This window comes from Pan troglodytes, chromosome 15 (assembly GCF_028858775.2).
Source record: "Pan troglodytes isolate AG18354 chromosome 15, NHGRI_mPanTro3-v2.0_pri, whole genome shotgun sequence".
NCBI classification, from domain to species: Eukaryota; Metazoa; Chordata; class Mammalia; order Primates; family Hominidae; genus Pan; species Pan troglodytes.
In genome coordinates this window covers 79531445-79550151 of record NC_072413.2, presented here as the reverse complement: position 1 = coordinate 79550151, position 18707 = coordinate 79531445, and the positions used below count along the sequence as shown (strand labels likewise).

The following is an 18707-nucleotide window of genomic DNA, read 5'->3' as shown; positions in this document are numbered from 1 at the left end:
TATAAGCTCTGCCACTTGCCAGGATGCACCTTGGGACAGTGAGTAAGTAGGTCTCTGAGCCTCCATTTCTGCATTTGTGTTAAACTTGGAACTTATTCATTTCGTTCTCTAACAAATATCTGAGTGCCAACTATGTGTCAGGCCTAACGATGGTTTATTTTGTCAAGAACTAGGGGTTGGAAGGTGCCTTGTTTATGGAAGACTGAGCTCAGCATATGAAAGCCAGAGGTGGCCAATGGACATGCCACAGCCTCGTAGAAAGAGGACAAATGGAGAGCAAATTGAGGGAAAAGCAGATTCTGGGAAAAACAGACATGAAGGAAAGCAAAGTCCAAACCCCAAGCCCACATCCACTCCTGCTGGGACGGTCTCTTTCTAAGAGTCATTACTAATACCTGATGTCTGTAGCTACTTGTTTTAACTCAAGTCTGTCAAATCCCCAAGAACATTCTCCTCCCTGTCTCCAAATATAAAGAAAAGTTCATGAATAAATAGCAAAAGTAGAAAATTAGCCAGTGGAGGGGAAAAAGTAACTTGGAGAGTGGGTTTCTAAATCTGTGCTAGTGTCTTCAGATTTGGGGGCCCGAGGCAATGGCCATTCTTTGTTCCTAATTTAGTTTATCCAGCTCCTTCCCAGGTGTGTTTGTCCAATCGACTCTAAAATTATGCTCTCAGAATGAACTTCTCCCGGGCTGGGGCAAATAAACATCCCTCTTCTATGAGATCATGTCTCCTTTTTATAAAGTATTTTTGTTCCGTACTCCTGGAATTTCTAAATGTGTGCTTTCTCAATTCTGCAGATGGGAAGACCCTGGAGAAAGGAAAAGAAGGTGAGGATAGAAGGGGCCAGTAGGGATTGAAGATTAAAAATGTGGCAAAGCACACATCTCAGCCCAGTGCTGTCAGAGAGTCTGCCCACAGCTCGTCTTGAAAGAAGCACACGCTTCCAGACACAGACTTTCAGTCCCCATGGAAGAGAAGCACAGTCAACCAAGGCCACAGACTTCAGGTGAGAGACCTGATGTCTAAGAAGTTAGGAGAGGCAGTAACTGCGACTCCTGCCTGATCCTAAGCATCTGTGGAGCTACATGTTTATTCTTGGCCTGACTTCATTGCCGATTTTCTCCTTCCCAGGGTCTTGTTAGAAACTACTCTAGGTCTGACCCACAAAATTCAACCTTCTCTGGAGATCAGCAGATCTTATAATTAAATACAGAGCCTGCTCTTCAGCTTTTCCTGCCTTCTGGCTGCAAGAGATGAAAGAATATTTCTATCTTAGTTCCTGACTGTGCTGCTACCAACTCCCCTGTTGCCAGTCAGCATCTTTCCCTCAGCCCCTCCTTCTGTGTCCAGGAGGATGCCCAGTGCCAGCTCTGGCTTTGCTCCTTGTCATGGTTTCCTCTGGGACCCAGGAATGCTCACATTCAGGTCTCTTTCATGCCAGCCCCATGCACACATCACAGAGAATAGATGTTGCCCAGTGATGCTTCTGGAAGTGGACAATGTGTTCATCAGCAGGTGAACCAAGAAGAGGAGAAAAGATGGCAAGTCTTTCTTGCAACAAGGAAGTGACAATTTCACCACATATAGAGAGGCAGCACAAGGACGTGTGCGCTACTGCAATCGTGGGCTATGGCAGGGGTTTTCAGGGCCAACTCTTTCTCCCCAGTCTAGTTTCTGAACTTCTGTGCTTCTCCATAAGCCAGTCCTCCCATTAAAACTTCCCTGCTTACCCAAAATAGAAGTACTTATTCTGAGTCAGGATGCTGATTGCTACTTACTAGTAATACGAGCCTAAGCAAGTCCACCTCTCTGGGTTTTGGTGTCGTGTTCTATAAAGTGAGGATGTTGGACCAAACGATCTCTGTGATCCCTCCAGCTCTCAGTACACACCGGACACACAGGCTTCACACACATGTTCTTCCCTTACAGATTCAGGGCCATCAGCTCAGAACATGGCTTCATGCACATGTACTTCCTACATAGATTTAGGGCTGTCAGCTCAGAACATCCCCCCTCTGCCTCTGAATAAGGTTTAATCCATGTTTAATTTTGCAGATTCCCTAGGGAGCTGGCTGTGTGGGTTGGTTATTGGTCAAGTTGGACATAAAGACAGTAGTTAGGGCCGGGTGCTGTGGCTCATGCCTGTAATCCCAGCACTTTGGGAGGCCAAGGCGGGCAGATCACTTGAGGTCAGAAGTTCAAGACCAGCCTGGCCAACATGGCAAAACCCCGTCTCTACTAACAATACAAAAATTAGCCAGGTGTGTTGCGTGTCTATAATCCCAGCTACTCGGGACGCTGAGGCAGGAGAATCACTTGAACCTGGAGGAGGAGGTTGCAGTGAGCTGAGATCACACCACTGCATTTCCAGCCTGAGTGACAGAGCAAGACTCCGTCTTAAAAAAAAAAAAAAAAAAGAGAGAGAGCAATTAGGAAGAAAAAACACACAATTTTAGGTAACAGCTAGTCTGTGGTCATTCTGGAGAAGAGGAGAGGTTTGCCCTGATTCATGCTCCAGTAGTAGTTACCTCCATTGAACTCTTGACAGTTTTTTAACGCACTTGTTATCCTAATCAAATCAGCAAAGTTAGCAGTAGGATCTTCATCTTATGGAGAAGGAAACTATAATTGGAGGGGCAAGAATTTGACTTGAAACTCCACAGTCTTTCAGCTTTGCCATGCTTGCCTGTCTCAGCGCACCAAGAGAAGGATCAGGCCTGCATGGTTAGAGCATCGCTATTGTACAACCACTTTTCAGCCATGCTAGTTTTATGTTTTACCTATTGTTTCTTGAGAATCATATCCATTTCCTATTAATTTAGCAAAATCTGCTGTCGTTTTTAGTTTTAAAATTGTTTCATTAATTTTCATTAACATATTTCCATCTTTATCGAGTGCCTAATAAGTAGAATAAGATTCCATTAAAAGGTCGATGAAAAAACTAACACCTATGAGCGTTCACAGACTTTACTAGGTGTTATGCTTCAAGGGAAAAAATGAGTCATGGCATATTTGAGTACATGCAATGATGAATAGATCTGACTGTTCTTTTGCGATTTCTGTGATTCTCTCAGTACTCAGACACTGTCACTTTTCTTCTCGACCACGCAAGAGTGGCCATGTGCCACCCTAGCCTGTCATTCTGAAGCTCATTATTACAGACCCTACAACCCATTCTGGCCAGCCAGTCATTCTATCAACCTGTCCTTGAATTTCTTAGGCAGCCCATAAATGAGACCAGCATGATTTCGATTCAGGTGGTATAAAGCAGATATTTTCAACTTATCCTTTTGGGTTTTTTCCTCTATTTATTTTTTGAAAATTTAAAAAAGACAGAAAAGTACAAAGAAAAAAAATCTAATTATCATCCAATTATCCCCTGCCCAAAGCTGACTACTATTCATATCTTGCATATTGATTTCTAGTCTTTTCTTTGGTTTTTACATTTAAAAATCACCTGTTTTGGTAAAAATGATACATGCCTATTCTAAAAAATATAAAGACTGCAGAAAATCACAAAGCCAAATGTAATTTTTTTTAAAATCCAAATTCTACATCCAGGAATAACTATTGTTCATATAAGGTTAAAATGATCACATGTATCTTTCTATGCAAAAATACAGAAAAAAAGAACTGATAAGTAGAGAGAGGGAGGAGGGAAAATCCATTTATAAAAATGGGCTTATTTGTATATACATACTTTTCATTAAAAAGAATTAATTTTAAATTTACTTGATTTTACAGAAGTAAAAGAAACTGCGGTGAAATCGAAGTAATTTTTGAACTTCAAATAAAAGTTTTTTTCACTTTTTAAAGCTATATTTTTAAAAAGATATCTCTGAGGTTAAGAAATGAGTTTACTAAAAACATGAGAAGATTGGAGTTTAAAGCTACCTATTTTAGGGGGGACGATTTTTCTTCACTCCTTGCAATTTGCTATGAGAGATGAAAACTTTCAGATCCTCCAATTTTTTTCCTATTCCCTCCTATTCTTCCTCATGTTTGTATTTATGTTATTGTGTTTTCTTTATCCATTCATCTCTTGATGAACATTTAGTTTGTTTCCACAACTTGCTTATTGCGAATAGTGCTGCAATGAACATGGGAACGCTAGTATCTCTTCAAGATCCTTATTTCAGTTCTTTTGAATAAATACCCGGAAGTGGGATTGCAGATTCATATGGTAATTCCATTTTTAATTTTTTGAGGAACCCCTTTACTATCTTTCCTCATAGCTGCACCACTGTGCATTTCCACCAACAGTGTCCAAGGGATGGATTTGCAGACTCAGTTTTGTTTTCAATTCAGAGAAAAGTTACTGTTATTTCCTCGAATACTTCTTTGGAGACATCCAATGTTTTTATGTAGAATTTTTTTGTCTTTTACATCCATTAGCTTCAATTTAATTGCTTTATCTTTTGTCTTTTCCATTTAATTTATTTAGAATGTCTCAAGCCTTTCTTTTTTCTTTTTTTTTTTCTTTTTCTTTTTTGAGATGGAGTCTTACTCTGTTACCCAGGCTGGAGTGCAGTGGCACGGTCTTGGCTCACTGCAACCTCCGCCTCCTGGGTTCAAGTGATTCTCCTGCCTCAGCCTCCCGAGTAGCTGGGATTACAGGCATGAGCCACCACACCCGGCTAATTTTTATATTTTTAGCTACAGACAGGGTTTCACCATGTTGGTCAGGCTGGTCTCGAACTCCTGACCTCAGGTGATCCACCCGCCTTTACCTCCCAAAGTGCTGGGATTACAGGCGTGAGCCACCACGCTCGGCCTCAAGCCTTTCTTCTATGTTAATAATTCAAATTTCAGCAATGTTTACATTGTGCTCTTTGCAGTTAGCAATTATGAGTTTGAGAGTGATAGTGTTTAATTCTTCTAATTCCATAGTGCTTCCATAACTCCTTGATTTTATTCTATTGTTTTATTATCTTTGAGTTCTTGACTTATTATATTTGTTTTCTTATAAAGCCAAGTTGCTCTAAAACATAAAGTGATTGCAAAGAACTTCTTCTGTCCCTTATGTTTTCTTCTAGACACAATCTGTGCAATATACATCTAGCCTGCTTGCTTTGACTTGGGGTTTTACTTGTTGTTTCTTTTACTGTAGTGGGTTTGCATTCCTACTATGCTGTTTATTTGCATTTTGCTCATGTTCACCAGCCCTGTGTGGACTTTCTATGTGGTCTGACAGAGTGGGATGACTTCTTGGCTCTCTTCTCACCGTGTCTGAGACCAGTTTAAGTTTTCTGCGGAAGACCCAACTGGGCCCTTACCCTTGAGATGGTAGGCAGTGCAGATTTGGTTGGAAAAGTTAATCCTGCTCTCTCTTCCATTATTTTGCTATCTGTGCTGTACAAAGGATCACCCTACCTAATGGCGATGGAGATGAAAGCGTCTCCTTCCCATTGCTCAGTGACCTTGGGCTTCGGTAGATTTCTCCAGTCCCATGTGTAGCTATAGAGCTATCCTCACTCATTCCTTTCTTCCAGTATCATTTCCATGATTCCTCAGTCAGAAGGAGAAAATAAGGTCACTTGGTTCCATCTGCTTCTCTTCAAATTTGGGGCTAGTAGTGAGAATTCTTAGAATTCTTATTGCCTCTCCAGTCTGGAGAATTCAGGCATTACTAGGGTTCTACTCTGTTCCAGCATCTTCTGAGTCTTTTCATAATGGCCAGGGTTTTTTTTTAAGTTTATTGTACTATTTTATATTTCTTCATTTGATTACTGCTTATGGTGTTTTTTGTTTTTCTTTTCCTATTTCCTTATTTCATTATATTTTGGGGAAGGCATGCCGTTTTAGTCATGTTAGCCTAAAGTCTCATACTTGTCTATATGCTGTTGAATTATACAACACACTTTCATGTACACCCAAGGTTTGAGCAATTTCTGACACAACAATTGTACCTCCTTCCTTTCTTTCCCACTCAAGAATGCATATATGAAAAGTAAGTGTTAGTGTCTGACGCAGTGCATACCACAGAGTGCCCGCTCAACCAGTGTTTTCTGAGTGTGACAGTAACATACAGCGAAGAACAAAACAGGGCAGTCTAAGCCCTTATGGAACTTGTAGCCCATGGGAGCAGACAGATATTAATCCAAAAAACCACACAAATTACATTAATTTAATTTCAGTTTTGTAAGATGAAGAGATTTCCGTGGATAGATGATGGTGATGGTAGCACAACAATGTGAATGTACTTAATGCCACTGAACTGTACACTTAAAAATGGTTAAGATAGTACATTTTGTTATGTGTATTTCACGACAACTTTTACAAAACAAGATTAAGTATTATAAGAGGGAGATAAATGGTGCTATGAAAGCATAGATGGGGGTAGGTCTGGAGACCCTTCCTTCCCTGAGGAAGAAATGATTGAGCTGAAATTCAGAGCAACAATAGGATGGAAGTTATTATAGGGATAACCTTGAAACCACTTCAACTTATAAAAAAAGATAAATTATCCACAAATGCTGGTACTTTATTATTGGTATGGCAGGATAATATATTTGAAATATTAACCAATATTTTTCCCTATGATTGCTTTCACCTTTCTACCCTTCTCCTCTTGCCCAACCCCAAGCTGCTGGATTCGCCTGTACTTGCTTTGTAGGGAGAAAGGAGGCAGCAAGGAGAAAAATCACACAACCTTTGAGATTCATTCTAGATTTTGTTTTTTCAAAAAGACAGGAAATTTAAGTGCCACAAAGAGAATTTGGCGTACGGGTTTTAGAGGCAAATCACGAATACAAGAGCCAGGGTCCCTCCCGTTCCTAGATTTTAGAAGCTTGAGATAGGGAACCTAAGGGGAAGGAATGGCATGGTAGAAGTTGGGGACTGTGTGGGGAAGGGGCACCTTGGGCAAACCGCAGGGAGGCACTAAAGTCCCCAGGTGGGTGTGAGGCATCTGAGAGCAGGAAAATGTCCCCATTCTTGGGGAAGATCCCTGGGAGGCAGCAAGATGCAGAGAGGACGTTGTTGCCTGCTGTTTCTGGGACCGCTGGACAGAGCCATGGGTGGCCTCAGAGAATTTGCTGAATTCCAGTGGGACAGAACAATTCCTGTGCCCCCAAAGCATCCAGGAGATAGAGTGAGCCAATGAATCTGAAACTTATCAGGGAGAGAAAGGATGTCTCCTAGGCAACCTGAATAAACTGATAACCAAGAACCAGATGAGTAACGGACATCTCAACAGATGCCCACGTGGCCAGGTGATGTCAAGGGCTTAACAGCTCCACACACTCACCGATGCCTTTACATCACCCCCTGCCCCTGCCACATGACCTGTTCCAGAACAAGAGAAATGAATTGACTAAGATGACGTCTCTGGCCTCCTAACAGACTGAGGGGACAAAATAAAATTAGAAGGACTCATTGGAGGATAAAGCAAGCTACAGGTTTTGCTCCCTGGTTTCTTGGCTGAGATTCACAGTAAAAGAGAATTACAGCCGGGCACGGTGGCTCAAGCCTGTAATCCCAGCACTTTGGGAGGCCAAGGCAGGCAGATCACTTGAGGTTAGGAGTTCGAGACCAGCCTGGCTGACATGGCAAAACCCCATCTCTACTAAAAATACAAAAATTAGCTGGGTGTGGTGGCATGTGCCACCACAGCTACTCAGGAGGCTGAGGCAGGAGAATCGCTTAAACCGGGGAGGCGGAGGTTGCAGTGAGCTGAGATTGTGCCACTGCACTCTAGCCTGGGTGACAGAGGGGTACTTTGTCTCAAAGAAAAGAAAAAAGAAAATTGCCTCTGACATCCTTATTATGGTTCTTAGCAATATACCTGTGTGTCGTGGCATGAATGTTTAGAAGCACTGATACAAATGTTCCCCACTGGGACATCATATAGGCAGAGTCCAGTCCATCGGTCATGGGTGAGGCAGGGAGTTGCGCCTCTTCAACAAAGAGGCCTACAGATAGCTGCAAGCCAGCCCCTGGTGCAAGACCCAGCAGACCCTGCTCTATCATCTCAGCCCATTGAGCTGCTCTCTTCTTGCTTGTTACTTTCCATTTAGGAGCTTGATAAATCTCACAGATTTCTTAATGACAGTGACCACGTCTTAACTTTGGTCTCTTTTTTTTAACCCCTTGCTGAAACTATGGTACATCGTGGGTTCTCTGTAAATATCTGTTGAATCAAAGACTCCAGCTTTGTATCCTCTGGCTACTGTAACGGCTTGTACAGAGTAAATTGAATTTAAACGAACTTCAAATTACTGCTGGGAGGCCTGAGTTTAACAGCTTGGCCAGCTCTGCATGAAATTCTGGATATACCCAAAGACAACCTAATGCTTTTAGATAACTTGGCCTAATTTTTAACACTCAAAATTTCAGATCCTGCTGAGTCCTAATTTGAAAAATATTTTCAACATCTGGAATGTAGAATACTTAATTAATCGTTCCATAGATACCCAGTTGAATAGAAGCCTAGAGGTTAAAACCTGACACTTTAAAAATATTAGACTAAGCTGTTCAGACCTCTAAATGTTGTGCTAAACTCGGAAAATGAGGCTAATGCTGTGTTCAATGCTGAGAGCCATCTGCATACGACAGACAAGTTTCAAGTAGTGTGGTCAGGCCACCCTCTCGTGGTGAAATGCTATAGCAGCTGCAACATTTCAACAGAAAAACTTCTGGAAGTAGACTACTACCACTAATGATAAATTAGACCACATTCTATGATTCTGTAAACTTCTCAGACATTACTAATTTCGTGTAATCCTCATAACAACCCTACTTTCAAAGATGATGCTATTATCCCCATGTTACAGATATGAAAACTGAAGCTCAGAGAAGTTAGCACGGCAAGTTCACACTAGAGCTAGTTAAGTAAGAGAGCTGGTGTGTCTGATGCCAAAGCCCATATGCTTTTCACTATATTGTATAAATAATTTGTTGATAGCTATATCTGCAGTGCCTTGCACATGGTGGATACTGGATACTCACTAAATATTTACTGAATGGATGAATGACAATAGCAGCAGTTATGGTTTTACAGCAGCAGTTAAAAATGCTGCAAGTCTATATCAGTACCTATCATGTGTTGGGTGCCTGCCATGTACATGTATAATTTCATTATGCTTAACCAGGGAGAAGTTTAGACTTGTTCTTCTACCCAGCAATCCCATTACTGGGTATATAACCAAAGGAATATAAATCATTCTGTTATGAAGACACATGCAAGCATATGTTCATTGCAGCACCATTCGCAATAGCAAAGACGTGGAATCAACCTAAATTCCCACCAGTGATAGACTGGATAAAGAAAATATGGTAGATATACACCATGGAATACTACAGAGCCATGAAAAAATAACAAGATCACTTCCTTTGCAGGGACATGGATGGAGCTAGAGGCCCTTATCCTTAGCAAACTAACACAGGAACAGAAAACCAAATACCACTTGTTCTCACTTATAAGTGGGAGCTAATGATGAGAACACATAGACACATAGAGGCAAATGACACATACTGGGGTCTTGTGGCGGGTAGAGGGTGGGAGGAAGGAGGGGATCAAGAAAAACAACTAATGGATAATAGGCTTAATACCTAGGTGATGAAATAATCTGTACAATAAACCCCCATGTCACAAGTTTCCCTATGTAACAAATCTGCACTTGTACCCCTGAACTTAAAAGTTAAAAAAAAAAAAAAAAAAACACTTGTTCTGCTATATTCTTTTTTTTTTTTTTTTTTTTTTTGAGACAGAGTCTCATTCTGTTGCCCAGGCCAGAGTGCAGTGGTGCAATCTCTGCTCACTGCAAGCCCCGCCTCCCAGGTTCACGCCATTCTCCTGCCTCAGCCTCCCAAGTAGCTGGGACTACAGGCACCCGCCACCACGCCTGGCTAATTTTTTTGTATTTTTAGTAGAGACAGGGTTTCATCGTGTTAGCCAGGATGGTCTCGATCTCCTGACCTCGTGATCCGCCCTCCTCGGCTTCCCAAAGTGCTGGGATTACAGGTGTGAGCCACCACGCCTGGCCTTGTTCTGCTGTATTCTTTAGCTCATTCTTTATTTTTAATTTATATACAAACGTGTGTGTGTATATATATATCTGTTTTTATATATACATACATGTATGTATATTACACACACACACACACACACATATATAAATTTTGGTAGTGACAGGGTTCTCACTGTGTGGCCCAGGCTGGTCTCAAACTCCTGGTCTCAAGCAATTTCCAACCCTCAGACTCCAAAGCACTGGGATTACAGGCATGAGCCACTGCACCCAGCCTTATTTTTTAAAAGAATTTAAGTACACTCTCTATTTACAGATACGTGCACTCATCATCCAGTAAGAATGCATGAAAGACCTACTGTGTGCTGAACACTATTTAAGCTGTGGTGAGGCTTGAATAGTTTGAATGATGTGTCTAAAGCCTCATACCCACTGTACTGGCTTTTCCTTCACTTCTCTAAGAGCTGGAACTGAACCACAAATCTGTAAGAATTTGCTGTATGGTGTTTTGGGGCATGGATCTTAATTATTAACATCCTAGATTATCTAAATTACTTAATAGTGGCATAAAATAGCTTTTTTAAAATGTCTGTGTTGTTTTTTAATTGTACTCATCAAAGCAGCTTTGGCAGGATTGTCCGTTATTTGTAAATCTGAACCTCAGGCAGTTTTGTAACTGTCAAGGGGCCCCACTTTGGACATCATGAGCCCACAGCAAGACCTAGGATTAAAGCATAAAGATCCCAAAGTCACCACCTGTTTCCCAGCTTAATGAGCCACTCCACAGGCAAGTATTTAGGAAGCATGAGCGAGGAATGGGAAATTTGAGGAAAGAGCAGTTTGGGTATCTTTCCAATAGGTATTCTATTCAAGTCAAAAATAAAAATACTTGAATACACGTTATTAAACCAAAGTTCGGAGAATGAGAAATTCAGGTCATTAAATTCCTATTTGTAGAAAACAATAAGGAAACAGAATAATCACTAAGACTGCTGTCATCTCCAAAATATTCTAATTGAAATTAAAGGAAATTTGCCTCTCTGTTTCCTTTTCTCTGAAATCAGACAATCAATGTTAAACAGACCTCGCCATGTTCTGAAATCTCAGTCTTTGTGACTGCAAATTCATTCATTCAGTCAGCAAAGATCTGTTGAATCGTGCAATGTGCCCTATCTTAAGATAGCTTTGGGGTTGGATTTTACACGGAAGGAAAGCTGACATCTTGCTTTATATTCTTCCTGGGTAGTCTGAAGTTGCTGGCTGTTCGCAGCCCTTTGATGAGTTCCTGGAAGTCTCTTTCTCTCTTATCTGAGGGGGGGTCACAGGAGGGAAGAGAGCTTTCCTGAGGCTGAAAAGCCCCCAAAGTATAGTAGAGAGGGAACGAGGAGGGCTCTGGGGGTGAGTTAAACCATAAAGAGGACATTCCTGCCTGAAAAGAGGCGTGAGAAGGGGACTGGCAGGAAGATCAATCTCGCGGACCCAGCTGATCAATTGCAGAACATTTCAAATCTGACGTTCAGATCTCTAAAGGTGAATCCTCACTTTCCCCCAGTGTCACTGAGCTGTGTGTAAATTCTCTTCCTGAATCACTAAGGAAAGAAAATAGAACAAAACCCTCTGTGTTCTCCAAGACAACGGGCCACATCAGGAAGCCAGGACCCCAGCATGTGGGTGGTGGTGGCTGGAAGCACATTCCAGCAGGGCTCATCACTCCTCCAAAGTCTTCCCTGTGGGTGGCAGGGGAATGGGAGAGTCCCACAAAGTCTATGCATGAGGACAAACTTGTTGAAGGACTTGAGGGCAGCCTCAGGAGCCCCTACTGCCCAGATGTCACACATACCAGAAGATACTGATTCTTTTGGTCCTCAATATTCCAGTCTAATCAGAGGATGCCTTTGAGTTACGATTTTGGGAATACAGGGAATCCTGGTTGACTGCTAGTGGGGTGTTAGAATCTTTAACAAAGCATTGGCCCTTGATGGGTCTGTTACCCTTTCTGAAAGGAGAAGTTGAGATTAGATGATCTCAAAGGATGGATCCAAGGCTAAATTTTCACTTTGAAGAGTGAAAGTAAACAGCCAGCCTTGTTACCCCTTAGTCTTCAAAAATCAAATTCTTCAGAAGGTGCAGATTTGCAAGGACATTTCCACCTTCCAGCCTACTTTGCCCCCATAAAATTGCGCAGGACATATAAGATTTGCTTGGCTGGCCGGGCACGGTGGCTCACACCTGTAATCCCAGCACTTTGGGAGGCCAAGGTGGGTAGATCACCTGAGGTCAGGAATTCGAGACCAGCCTGGCCAACACAGCAAAAGCCTGCCTCTACTAAAAATACAAAAATTAGCTGGGTATGGTGGCAGGCGACTGTAATCCCGGCTACTCAGGAGATCGTCCCTTGAACCTGGGAGACAGAGGTTGCAGTAAGTTGAGATCATGCCATTACACTGCAGCCTGGGTGACAAGAGTGAAACTCCGTCTCAAAAAAAAAAAAAAATTTACTCGGCTGCTATCTATATGTTTAAGATCTCTCTGTTCCTATTGCTGGATTTATTAGATCTCCTACTATAATTGTAGTAAGATAAAAATCTAAAGTAAAGCTAGGTAAATAAATAAGACATGGCTGGGATACCAGTGCGGACAGAATGGTTTACTTGGCTGAGCCCCATAGTATCTGCCTTATTTGGGTCATTTAGTTTGTGGGTAGAAACGTCCCCTTTTAAAGAAAATGCTACTAACCATTCACTCAAAACTCTACATAGTGTTGGATCTGAACCAATGTTTCTTAAAGTTCAAACAGGTGAAATGGTCTTCTGCAAGGCAGCCTCACCTTCAGGTGTACCTGGTAAGTTTCTGTGTACATTCCTCTTAGCGATGGCTTTTTACTCAGCTCACATTTGAGGGCAATAAGCTCTTAGTCTGTTCCACTAGCAGCAACCCATCAGGCGTGCTGCAGGATATCCAGACTTCTGAATCAATTTATTTAGAAGACAGAGCATTTTTATTTTATTTTATTTTATTTTACTTTTTGACTCTTATCTGTAAGCCCTATCACATCTTCCTACACCTCCTATCTGTAGCTTCCCCTGCACGACCACTGCAGGCAGGCTCACCTCTGGCTCATGGCCTCCTGGGAGGGACTAATCCTCCCCAATCCACAATCTCATTCTAAGCATTAATCTGGTTTTGTTTACTTACTTTTGATGAATATATGTTTCTACTCTGTCTGAACGTTCTTTCTGAGCTACTTCCATTTATTTATTCACTCGTTTCTTATCTCTCTCCCAGTATGAGGCCCCTGGCAACTTCACACGACCTAACTGAACTCTCTCAAGCCATCCTTTCAAAAAGAATGAAAATTGAGGTCTCTGTTTTATGCTGAAGACTCTACGATGCCTGCAGAGTCAGGAACTCTGGAATCTTAGGTATCCTCCTTACATATCCATCTCCATCACCCCTGGCTGAACATGCTGAGAAAGAATGACCCGGCATGCATGCAGAGAAGAGTCACTACTTCCTGTGTTCAAACATGTACGGGCCCTGTGTACACACTCTATGCATCACCCAGCACGGTCCTGTTTTTGTGTAGCGTGGCTTCATTCTTTTGCAATTCTACTCCCAGCGAGCCATATGATAATTTATTTTAATTAAAAGAAATTTTAAATAGTTTTTTTTTTAATCTCTGGAAATGTTTAAGGTATCTCCTAAAAGAACTCGGGAATGGGTGATTGTGAGTGTTGTGTGTATCCAGCAAGGTTATAATTAAATTTGCAAAAACTCCATCCCCCTTTGAATGAATGAGTTATAAAAACCAGCAGCAAGTGAAGTTACCAGTAATTAGGCGGATACTTTTATGTGTCTGATGTCTGTCTTATTTTGTTTGTTTTTTGTTTGTTTGTTTGTTTGTTTTTTGAGGCAGTCTTGCTCTGTCGCCCAGGCTGGAATGCAGTGGTGTGATCTCGGCTCATTGCAACCTCTGCCTCCTGGGTTCAAGTGATTCTCATGCCTCAACCTCCCCAGTAGCTGGGATTACAGGCATGCACCACCATGCCTGGCTAATTTTTGTATTTTTAGTAGACACAGGGTTTCATCACGTTGCCCAGGCTGGTCTCGAACTCCTGGCCTCAAACAATCTGCCCGCCTCAGCCTCCCAAACTGTCTTATTTCTTAATGGATTCTGAACTCAAAGAAGGAAGAAAAAGGTAGGCTTCATTATCTTCCTCACATTCCAACAAGAAAAACAAACACTAAACATATGATACATAAATTTAAAATTAACTACAAGTTGGGATAAGCGCCATGAAGTACAACAGGGAGACCACACTTGTTAATAATATGCACAAGCTCTTTTTCATTTTTGGATACACTTTTTTGGGCTACACGTGGATGTTGAGCTATAAAAAACAACTGATCTGGCAAAAGAATACGCTTATCCTTCACTTGAGAAAACTTTACACAGTGTTTTGGGTTAGGGTTTTCTGCTAGTTTTTTTGGTATCTGGTTTGGTTTGTTGGGTGTTGGCTATTAATTTATAAGAGTTTCAGCCCATGTTTGTATTTAACAAGTCTTTTTTTAACACAAAAAAAGAAATAATTTTTATAACCCTCAATCTCTTCTTTGATCCACACTGCTGTGATGCAAGGTGTCAGTACTGATTTCCCTGACCTCAGCAAAAAGGGATCCACCCTAGACTCTATATTTTAGGGGACATGCACTTCTGCAAGTGCCACAAATGCACTCTGGCTCGGTGTGACCTGCAACCTAAACCTAACTCATAACCAACACCAGCCAGGGTTGGGAAAGGATTCTGCATTTCTTTCCAAAGACCTTGAAACAGAAGGCAATTGTGTCTAGAAGTCTTGAAAGGCTTTGTATTGCTGATATGGTTTGGATCTGTGTCTCTACCCAAATCTCATGTTGAAATGTAATTCCCAGTGCTGGAGGTGGGGCCTGGTGGGAGGTAACTGGATCCTGGCAGCCGTTTCTCATGTTTAGCACCATCTCCCTAGTGCTGTTCTCATGATAGAGTTCTCTCGGGATCCAGCTGCTTAAAAGTGTGTAGCACTTCCCCTCACTCTCTTCCTCCTCCAGCCATGTAAGATGTGCATGCTTCCTCTTGGCCTTCTGCCATGATTGTAAGTTTCCTGAGGCCCCCCAGAAGCTGAGGAGAGGCCAGCATCATGCTTCCTGTACAGACTGTGGAACTGTAAGCCAATTAAACCTCTTTCCTCTATAAATTACCCAGCCTCACATATTTATAGCAGTGTGAGAATGGACTAATAGAATTGCTCTGATGCCAATGTCAGAGGTAGACACTGCTTCAGTAAGAGACAACACAAATTGATTTATTTCTCTTAGAGAACAGAAATGTAATGGATTTTCTCAAAATATACTATCATTTCCCAGTAGTGCCAAACATCCATTTTTTTATTCACTTAATACTCCAAGTTACAGTTCTAGAGATTCTCACAACTTCCATGATGTTCACAGCAGTTGCATAATGGCAACAAAATATTTTGCAATATTAAACAATTCATATTACTCTTAATAGAAATAGGTCTAGACACAACAAGTATAAAGCTTGACACTGAATCTTTACATTGGTAACTGGAGAGACAATGAATCTTGGAATTGTAAATCACTGTAGTTTTATAAAAATATTTAATGTGATTTAATTAAATTTTCAAAAAATTAAATAGAAATATTTTAACTTCATTTTAATCTTTTTTATTTAAAATGTTTTTATTAATTAAAAGGTATACCCTCCTTTAATTTTAGCATATAACTTTTGATATTTCCAAAGAAATATAATTTTCTAAAATATATATATTTTATTACAATTTTTTATTTTCAAATTTACTTCCACTTACATTTTAAATAAAAGTGTGTCTAAATTACATACACTTTGAGTTTTATTGTTTAATGCTTTGGATCATTGAGATCATGTTAGAAATAAAATATACAAAAGTGGAACTCAGAAAATGAGCTAACCAGAAAATAAGTAGAAGTTCCTCAAAGAGGCAGATTGCATACGTATTTTAAAACTGGAAACAAGGGAAATAAGCAAATGTCTGGCAAGTATGCCCCACAGAAAAGTCCTGACCAAGATATTACGTATTCTCTATTTAATGAAGACTTAATTGCGATTAAAAAATTAAAATTAGCAAATTATTCTTATCAATTCACAGTCTGCACAGGTCATATGAAATGCCTACAACCTCATATTCTTCACCAAATGAAGATGTAATTACATGTCACAAAACGTTATTTGCACATAGAAAAAGTACAATGCAATTTCTGAAACAAAAGGATGAATAAAGAATAATTGATCATATTCAATAAAGATAAGGAAATGCCACCTCAGAACCTTACTCTGATGTTCTGAAAAGGATGACACTACGTACCCAAAATTTGCCATGCATAATGATGCTTTCTGTGTCAGTAAAAGCACAATATCTAGGTTTAGTAGAAATTGTTTCACATTTTGATGCTAAAATGAACAAAAATATAATGAAGCAAATGATCACTCTCAAGGTTAGAAAATTCAAAATGAAGCTCCTAATTTAATGAGTAATAAGGTGAGGAAAAAAACATATGTAATTTTTAAAAAGATACTATTGGTTGGGCACAATGGCGCATGCCTGTAATAACAGAACTTTGGGAGGCTGAGGCAGGTGATCTCTTGAGCCCAGGAGTTTGAGACCAGCCTGGGCAATATGGTGAAACCTTCTCTCTACAAAAAATACCAAAATTAGCCAGGTGTGGTGGTGCATGCCTGTGGTCCCAGCTACTCAGGAGGCTGAGATGGGAGAATCATCTGAGCCAGGGAGGTCCAGGCTGCAGTGAGCTGTGATCACACCACTGCACTCCAGCCTGGCGGACAAAGTGAGTCCCTGTCTAAATAAATAAATAAATAAATAAAATTAAAGATACTATTATTCAGTTCAACTAGGTTGTAACAGGGTCAAAATTCATGTTGATGAAGTAATATTCACTATATGTGTTGTTGAACTACCAGAAAAGGAAACAAGTCAAAACGCAACGGTATTCCACTGGTTGACATCAGTTGTGAAAATAGGTTTAGACTTTACTGAAGAGCTGAGAAAATAATTTTCAATTTTAGGCATTGATTTAAGAGATTGATGAGGGCAAGCTTCATGGCTTACCTAATCTCACTAACATGGTTAGCAAAGAATAAGGTGATTAAGCCAGAATGTTTACCAAAAATCCAGAAGCATTTCTTTGTGCTACATATGCACAGAGTTGGAATTTATTACTGGGAGAAATGAGCTCATCTGCACCCATGGCAACACTATTCTTTGGAACAATTCAGAGATAAAATTCAGTATCTCCTGGGTCAGCCCAAAAATGAACTAGCATGAAGAAACACATATGAAATTGGACCCTACACCATCATTTGACACATAATGGGAATTTGGACCACATGTTAGAACAATTAGGATCCACTAGGAGAGTGTGGCAAAATAACATTCCCAAATGAGTGAATAATCACCAAAAATGAAATTAATTTTGAGTTTGTGCCATCCACATTTATTTAGTATAATCTATTGCTTAATTTTAACTTTTAAAAACTAACAAAACAAAACAGATCTAGTTTGATACTTTGTTAAAGGCATTAAACTATATATACATATATATAGTTTACTTTTAGAAATTGTTTTCTTAATTGAAAAAATTGGCATAAAATATGCAACAAAGGTTATGCTTAGATAAAGTATAAAGAGTTGTTTAAAAGAAGGCCAAGCATGGTTGCTCATACCGGTAATTCCAGTGCTTTGGGACACCAAGCCATAAGAACTCTTGAGAACAAGAGTTTGAGACCAGACTGGGCAATATGGTAAGACCTTGTCTCCACAAAAAAAAAAAAAAAAAAAAAAAAAAAAAAAAAAAAAGGTGGAGGGGGGTGTTGGGGAGAGAACTTTTGTTTTAAAGCTGATAGAATATATTCATTTTCAAAGTCCTTTAAAAAAATCCTTACATACGTTAGTGAGTGGTAAGCATAGTATGTGGTTCAAGGTGAACTACATCCAGCAGACAATCTAAGATCAAAGGCTCAGTCATTGGCCTACACAATTTAAAGCAGCTACACATTTTACTTTTCCTCCTTCAGTGGGGAGAGAACTTTTAAAAAGGGAATTATAAAGTTTTTATGACAATGAAAGAAGATTCATGTATAAATAATTCTGAAACAAATTTCAGAAAGGCAAATCATAAATCAAAGTATATTATTAATTGAAGAGAGATTTTAACAAATTGAGTATCAAACTGCTATTTTCAAGTTATCTTCATAATACCATAATGTTGAAAAATTTAAAAGAAGAAAATACTTATTGCAACAGAACTATTCAAAAAAAACAAAAAAAGAAAAAATACTGAATGGATCTAGACATTAAGAGACAATTACAGTTGTGATATAAAAATAGTAATTTAGATGAGTTAAAATATGTAGTAGTATTTTCTATGATAAAAATAGTTTATCACATAAAATCCCATGACAGTGTTTGAACATGTTAGTCATATTTGTGGTTCATTTTTTAATTTAAGTAATGTCTGAAGAACTTTATTGGCAGTTTTAATCATTACAGCCTCGGCAGAGAGGTTTCCCAGGTTGGAATTTTAAAACCATATAATAATTTCAATGACTCAAGAAAGATTATGTAATTTGGCATTACCATCAAGAGAACAGAAATTTTGTGGAAATCTTTATTAAACAGCATA

At 39.9% G+C, this 18707-nt stretch overlaps 1 protein-coding gene across 4 annotated transcripts in view; it reads right to left on the bottom strand.

Moving 5' to 3' along the window:
- The window catches only part of LOC129136995 (uncharacterized), a 566655-nt gene that overhangs the window by 505248 nt on the left and 42700 nt on the right, over nt 1-18707 (bottom strand). The gene's annotated exons all lie outside the window — the stretch shown is intronic.